Source organism: Anabrus simplex, chromosome 1 (genome assembly GCF_040414725.1).
Source record: "Anabrus simplex isolate iqAnaSimp1 chromosome 1, ASM4041472v1, whole genome shotgun sequence".
Classification (NCBI taxonomy): domain Eukaryota; kingdom Metazoa; phylum Arthropoda; class Insecta; order Orthoptera; family Tettigoniidae; genus Anabrus; species Anabrus simplex.
In genome coordinates, this window is record NC_090265.1 from 536,956,335 (window position 1) to 536,963,289 (window position 6,955).

The following is a 6,955-nucleotide window of genomic DNA, read 5'->3' on the forward strand; positions in this document are numbered from 1 at the left end:
TACTTCTCTTACCCTCCAAAGCAGAATCCATTATTCTCGTAGGTAACCTATCCTCCTCCATTCGCCTCACATGACCCCACCACCGAAGCCGGTTTATGCGTACAGCTTCATCCATCGAGTTCATTCCAAAATTAGCCTTTATCTCATTCCGAGTACCCTCCTGCCATTGTTCCCACCTGTTTGTACCAGCAATCATTCTCGCTACTTTCATATCTGTTACTTCTAACTTATGAATAAGATATCCTGAGTCCACCCAGCTTTCGCTCCCGTAAAGCAAAGTTGGTCTGAAAACAGACCGATGTAAAGATAGTTTCGTCTGGGAGCTGACTTCCTTCTTACAGAATACTGCTGATCGCAACTGCGAGCTCACTGCATTAGCTTTACTACACCTTGATTCAATCCCACTTACTATATTACCATCCTGGGAGAACACACAACCTAAATACTTGAAATTATCGACCTGTCCTAGCTTTGTATCACCAATCTGACAATCCATTCTGTTGAATTTCTTACCTACTGACATCAATTTAGTCTTCGAGAGGCTAATTTTCATACCATACTCATTGCACCTATTTTCAAGTTCCAAGATATTAGACTGCAGGCTTTCGGCACAGTCTGCCATTAAGACCAAGTCGTCAGCATAGGCCAAACTGCTTACTACATTTCCACCTAACTGAATCCCTCCCTGCCTTTTTATACCTTTCAGCAGATGATCCATGTAAACTACAAACAACAAAGGTGAAAGATTACAGCCTTGTCTAACTCCTGTAAGTACCCTGAACCAAGAACTCATTCTACCATCAATTCTCACTGAAGCCCAATTGTCAACATAAATGCCTTTGATTGATTTTAATAATCTACCTTTAATTCCATAGTCCCCCAGTATGGCGAACATCTTTTCCCTTGGTACCCTGTCATATGCTTTCTTTAGATCTACGAAACATAAACACAACTGCCTATTCCTCTCATAGTATTTTTCAATTACCTGGCACATACTGAAAATCTGATCCTGACAGCCTCTCTGTGGTCTGAAACCTCACTGGTTTTCATCCAACTTCCTCTCAACGACTGATCGCACCCTCCCTTCCAGGATGCCAGTGAATACTTTGCCTGGTATACTAATCAATGAGATACCTCGATAGTTGTTGCAATCCTTCCTGTTCCCTTGCTTATAGATAGGTGCAATTACTGCTTTTTTTTGTCCAGTCTGAAGGTACCTTACCAACACTCCACGCTAATTTTACTACTCTATGAAGCCATTTCATCCCTGCCTTCCCACTGTACTTCACCATTTCAGGTCTAATTTCATTTATTCCTGCTGCGTTATGACAATGGAGTTTATTTACTATCCTTTCCACTTCCTCAAGCATAATTTCACCATCGTTTTCCTCCTCCCCATGAGCTTGGCTGTATTCATCACCACCATGATGATTTCCTTTTACATTGAGAAGATGTTCAAAATATTCCCTCCACCTCTCCAGTGATTCCCTGGGATCTATTATGAGTTCACCTGAATTACTCAAAACACTGTTCATTTCCTTTTTCCCTCCCTTCCTAAGATTCTTTATTACTGTCCAGAAAGGTTTCCCTGCTACTTGACCTAGCCTTTCCAGGTTATTACCAAAATCTTCCCATGACTTCTTTTTGGATTCAACAACTATTTGTTTCGTTCTGTTTCTTTCATCTACGTACAATTCCCTGTCTGCCTCGGCCGTTGTTTGGAGCCATTTCTGTTAAGCCTTCTTTTTACGTTTACAGGCTGCTCTCACTTCATCATTCCACCAAGATGTTCGCCTTTTCCCATCTTTATACACAGTTGTTCCTAGGCATTCCCTTGCTGTTTCTATTACAGCATCCCTGTATGCCACCCATTCACTTTCTATATCCTGAACCTGCGTACTGTCTACTGTTCGAAACTTCTCACTAATCATATCCATGTACTTCTGTCTAATTTCCTCGTCCTGGAGATTTTCTACCCTTATTCGTTTGCAGACAGATTTCACTTTCTCTACCCTAGGCCTAGAGATACTTAGTTCACTACAGATCAGATAGTGGTCTGTATCATCGAAAAATCCGCGAAAAACTCGTACATTCCTAAAAGATTTCCTGAATTCAAAGTCTGTTAAGATATAGTCTATTATGGATTTGGTACCCCTAGCCTCCCATGTGTAGCGGTGAATAGCCTTATGCTTGAAGAATGTATTCGTAACAGCTAAACCCATACTAATATATTTTTTGATGAAAAAATTAAAATAACATAAAACAAACCGAATTCTTCTTCTTCTCATCCTACTGCTTTTCTCATATATGTGGAGTAGGGGGTGCGACCTGGCTCGCACATGGATTTGGCCCTAATTTACGACTGAGTGCCCTTCTTGACGCCAACTCTATATGGAGGGATGTAATCACCAGCCCTCGGATTTTAGGGAAAGACCTATTTTGTTCTTGAAGGAATGAGTTAAAATGAAGTATTTCATGTATTTGTAAGGTTAGAAACTGTGGTCCTATAGTGCCTAAAAAATGTCCAAACTGGCGTTAAAACCTATATCTATAACTATAATCTATCAGCTTCATTGTCCGTATTGATGAATTAAGAATTAAAGTATGAAGAATGAGATTTCCACCTAATCAATACTTTATTACAAAATGTTTAATAAAGTATTGATTAGGTGGAAATATCATCCTTCATACTTGCTATATCTATGTCGTATTTTTATCCCTAAATCGGTTAAAAATGCATTTCAGTATATTCCGAGAAAATAAAATATTTGCTGACTCGTTTTCGGTATCTTAAACAAAATTACAATCGGGAAGCTGTAAATCACACACCCCGAAATGCCTTAAAACCTCCATCACTCCCATAGTTTGTCAAGAGGCAGTAGCCATTGATCTGCTGGAGAAAAGAACTGCATTTCATTCTGTGAAAACATTTCGGTATTCCCGTTTGTTCAGTGCGTGAATTATGCCGAGAGTGTCAAGTTCCAACTCGTCTTTAATTAAAAGTGGTTACAGGAGTTGCTCCTGTGACGTTTGCAGCAAAGAGGTGAGCAAAGTTGTTTATTTCACCTTAACGAGTTATTATCAATTAGCAAAATAAGTATGGTATTTTAATTGATACATATTAAAATACGTACAATTTAAGCTGCCTAAAGGTATTTTAGAACCTACTTGGGTCTTTTAGGCAGCTAAAATAACCTTTTAACACCAAAAGATAGGCCTAGCAATCACAATTGCATGTTTCTACGGTGGTTGGAAGTGCAGTGCGTTGTCTGAATATTATTAAGAGGAAAGTGGTGGAACAAACACTAACAGCCAATATCTGAGCCAAAAGAAATAATTATACGGGATTAGAATCTCATACTTAAAAACGTGCCGCGCTAAGCAGCCTGCAAGCGCCACATCTCGAGTGGAACCGAACAGAGCCGAGATGTTCCGAATGGCTCCTCACAAAGAAGATTGTGGCTCCTCATCCTGGGTTCCCGAGCGGAAGTTCCCGAGACACATGTAGCCAGTCCAGCCTAGTTCATGAACCTAAAAGAGCCGCTCCCAGCTATAGTTCGTGGAACCGAAGAGAGCCGAAGTGTTGCGAGATGTTCCGAATGGCTCCTCATCCTGCGTTCCCGAGACACAAGTGTTATCGTTGCGCGCGAAGGGACCTTGGCCGTACGGTATGTAATAGTGCTTGTTAGACGAAAATTTGTTGAGATCCTTTCGCATTGAACGAGATTTTTGATCCAGTTTTTTGAGAGTATGGTGTGAAATTATAATTATGCGCGTTCTTAGTGTGAAGAAATAGTATTATGATCATGAACGTACTTCACATTGAAGTTGCTAGTAAACGTCTGTGTGATTGTGCTTCTTACCTGCTGTTTGGAATAAATAAATTCAAAATATAAACTGTGTGCATTATGCTGTGTTTTACTTTCATCCTTTCCTTCTCGTGTTTCCATTCCCATACATAAAAGTCGTGGGAAGGGTTCAACGAACGAACGAAGAATGAGGTTATGTTAGATCGTGATTTAGGCAAGTATGGGCTTTTGGGGTTTTATATGAATTGCATTAACATTTTCAGTAATCAATGGTGATTTATCACTTAATAGATGTAAATTTACATTAAAATACGAACGGTGAAACAACGATACAAGCTAGCGTTATAACAGTATTGCCAACATACAAATACGGTAATTGCAATTTACTTTTCAAGTAAAAGACACGAGAGAAGCTTTAGATACAACTTTCCTACCGAAATACAATCATTATCTCTATCACAATTAAACTTTTAACAAAGTAACAACTATCATCATCGTTTTTACTACGAGGTACTATCGTGGGATTTATTTCCTTATGTTGGCAGAGAGAAAGTGGCCACTGTAGCTTCCATGACCTGTTTTCTCAGCCAACTTTATTATACAGGAGTGACGGATCTATTTCTCTTATATGATCCTTGGTTTACACTAACGCACCGTTCATTTAACGCAGCATTCTCGTCTCATTAAGCTGGTTGAAAAACGAAATGGCATATGGCTTTTAGTGCCGGGAGTGTCCGAGGACATGTTCGGCTTGCCAGGTGCAGGTCTTTTGACTTGACACCCGTAGGCGACATGCGCGTTGTGATGAGGATGAAATTATGACACACACACCCAGTCCCCGTGCCAGAGAAATTAACCAATTAAGGTTAAAATTCCCGACCCTGCCGGGAATCAAACCCGGGACCCCTCTGCCAAAGGCCAACACGTTAACCATTTAGCCATGGAGCCGGACATTAAGCTGGTTAACGTAATATTAAAAGAAAGGGATTTTATATTTGGTGCTCAGGTGTTCTATTTAGATTACCTTCAAAATGCTGAGGGCCATGAATTGTCACTAAGTAATGACACACACGAGCTCACAGAAATGCATCTTTTGGAGCAGTATAGGTTATCTAACCCTGTCATGAGGAAAGTACTCGAAGAGATAGAATAGATGTTACAATATCCTACTGGACGAAATTCACCTCTTATCTCCAATGCAGCAATTGCTGATTGCACTGAGATATTATAAAACAGGGCCATTCAGATCATTACAGGAGATACCAATGTTGTAAATTGTAGAACAGAGATAGGTGCATAAACTAATACTCCAGTGACTTATTCATATGCAAGATATTGTTGAAATATAAATTCAAAGGGAGATCATAATCACATGTAGCCTATACCATGTATAACATGGTAGGCCTACTTTCTAATAGAATTGTGCTACTGTTGTGTTAATGACATATTTAGTTAATAAAATTCAGCTTAAAAATATCTGAATGGTAATACAAAAGAGATATCTCTCACAATAACATGAATGCTTGAAAACCAAAGCATCATTTCATACAACGATGTTAACATCTCATGCTAAAGAAATTATGGTGGCTTGATGTGATATTCTGTATCACAGTAGTTATTATGAAGAGACTCAAATCGGTCGCCGAATAAGGCAGTAATCTTCAAAGTCATCTAGCCTATCTAGATGTTGGAATAAATCTATCACCTCTGGTTTTTTACCACTCCAACTTGGCTTTCGGATCTTATTTTATTTCAGGTGGTCGTACAGGTATATTATTTATTTTGGTGACCACGTGGTTGCATTCAAGTGCCTATTGAAGTCATTTGCCAACTCATTCCATGCCTTTTTTTTTTCCCTGTTTATGGATATACCATATCTTTTGACATTCTATAATGCTCCCCATTTTTAGAAGTAAACTGACAATCTCCTTCTCTAGTGAAGTAAAATTACCGCCCTAAAGATGTTTTTCCAACCACCTTCCATTATAATTTTCTTCTGTGAGCAGTCTAATTTACTAATCTCGCCCCAACACTAAGCAAGATCAATTTCAAACGGGGACCTCTTATTCCGTGCAAAAAGAGAGTACAGATGAAAGGTGACAAATGAATAACATAATGCCCAACACTGTTCAGAAGAGCAAAATAAAAACACTACACACTGTTGACCTGATCATTAACGTTAACACCACATTAGTTAACGAGCTTGTTATAGTGTTCTGTGAAACATGAGTTCCATAACACAATATCGACCAATGCTCCGCTAGCGGATTTTTAACTGTGGTTGATGAAACTGGCCCTTAGAAATCTCCACAAAATCACTGTCCCTGAATTCTGGCCAGAAAAGTACCCTAGTTACACAATATATATCGTTGATTTACCTATTTCTCCGGAAGGTGGAAGGACTACAAAGCACACTGCACTTGCCCAAGAAACATCATAGACAAGCATTTTGACAGAAACCAGTGTAGTGGACATCACTGGAATTTACTTAGAACAAGTACCTGCCACAAAGGGACCATAAGGAAGACCTACAATGAGGTACATCCTGCTTCTTCAAAGCTTTCTTGGAAAATATTGTGAACCTACAGAGTATGAAAATACTATAATGCTCAAATCAGAAAAATAAATGCCACTAATGTCTTTACACTGAACCCGTTACACCCACAGAAGACATTATAGCTTTAATCATGACGGCTTCAACAATGAAAACCTCAGAAAACAACACGATCATAGGTGGAGACTTAAAATGCAGGCAAGATACTGATACCTAACTATTGAAGTATAGAGCTGCTACAGACCATGGAAAAGGGATTTACACTATTCAAAAAGGACAACAGGATGTGCTTCGCCACATTGAAACTAGTTCAATAGATCTAATGATGTTTAAGGGTATAATAATATAAAATTTAATAACCTGAGAAATAATGGATATATTTAGTGGCAGTTTGTTTCTACAACTAGGGTAACTCAAAATGTTTTCTGTGTTCACTTGCATTGACACCACATGCGCATAACTGCATTGTTCACAAGAAGCATGCCAGTAACCATGCGGACTGCACAGCAGAAGGTGTTCTGTGCACTTTCACTCGCGGAGATAAAATCTGTTACACTAGTACAACATAGATTTCGGCGTGAGTATGGACTGT